Source organism: Cupressus sempervirens, chromosome 4 (genome assembly GCF_028749045.1).
Source record: "Cupressus sempervirens isolate cs-2001-9-10 chromosome 4, ASM2874904v1, whole genome shotgun sequence".
Classification (NCBI taxonomy): domain Eukaryota; kingdom Viridiplantae; phylum Streptophyta; class Pinopsida; order Cupressales; family Cupressaceae; genus Cupressus; species Cupressus sempervirens.
In genome coordinates, this window is record NC_143121.1 from 889,341,954 (window position 1) to 889,343,341 (window position 1,388).

Genomic DNA, 1,388 nt, shown 5'->3' on the forward strand with positions numbered 1-1,388 from the left:
TCTTTATCATCATCTTTATCACCATCTTCTTTTTTATCATCTTCCTTATCATAGATATCCTCTATAGGGTCAACTTAAGCATCCATATTTGTGTTGATTTCTTAATCACATCTTCAATATTATTTTTAAGAATGCTAAAGGCTCTATATTTAGGTGTGAACCTAACTACATATTTCTTAATAGCCTTAGCAATTTGTCCCTTTCTCAACTTTGGCATCACTTGGGCTAATATTGTTTCCTTGATTTGTCTTTCCACATTCAGACAATGATGCCATTTTTGCTCAATTAAGTCATATAGACTTTTATATATTGAGTTGGCAAATTCAAGTGTTGTGTTTTCAAATTTTTACATCATGACATATAATGCCTCTTCCACTTGAGTTTTCTCTTATTTACTCAATTTATCAAAGTCAATATGTCTAAATTATGATAAATCAACATTGTTTTCGACATTTTCACACAAGTTCTCAAGATCAGAGAGAGGGATGTGACTTACCACCTTGAATTGGTTGATGTCATCTAATTTTGTCTTTTCTTCATTAGAATTTGGTTGAGCCACATATTTCCTTCTCTATCTTTTCTGCTCTTATCCATGTTGTTTTGTTGGCTTTGATTTTTCCTTGGCCTTTTGGGTGGTTGCTCATGTGGATTCCCTTGTAGTAGGTGTAGTAGGCTTTGGTTGGCTTGGTTTCACAATCTTCTTTTCCTTTGCCACTGGTTATGCCTTTTCCTTTCTCTTCTTTGACTTGGCAAGAGTAGGTGCTTTCTCAGCTTCTTCTCCCTTAACACCTTTAGTCTATTCCTCTTCTCTATCTTCTCCCATGCCTTGAGTTAAAGCTAGAGGTTCTTGAGAGTGTTCTTATTCATCTTCTTTTTCTTATTTATCTTCTTCTTCTTCCTCTTCAGTAGCATCTCCAAATTTGGCTTTCAATTTCTTAACCTACTTATCCTTCTTCTTGATTGTGGAGCATGTCCTTAATTCCATGGCAATCTTTGATTTTACCATGTCATAAGTTCCAAAAACTTTGGTAGTCATGTCTACTTCTTCTGTAAGTAAAACTGTTACGGCTGCTAAGACTTCATCTACATTTACCTCATATCCTAAGGGTCTCAACCATCTTACCCTTGGTATGGCAATTTGCACAAATATATAGTCAGCATCAACAAGAAAACATACATCATTATAGTGTTTCTCAGCTAAGGAAACTGGAATTATGAGTCTCTACTTCATTGAATTCTTAAAATCTTCTAAATAACTAATCATTATTATTCAAAGTTTTCTTCTAGTTTCTCAATGTAATCATTTATCTACACTGCAACTAATCTATTTGTCTTCCATCCTAATTTTCCAAATGAGGGAAAAGTGTTTTGTACATAAAAGAATGTAC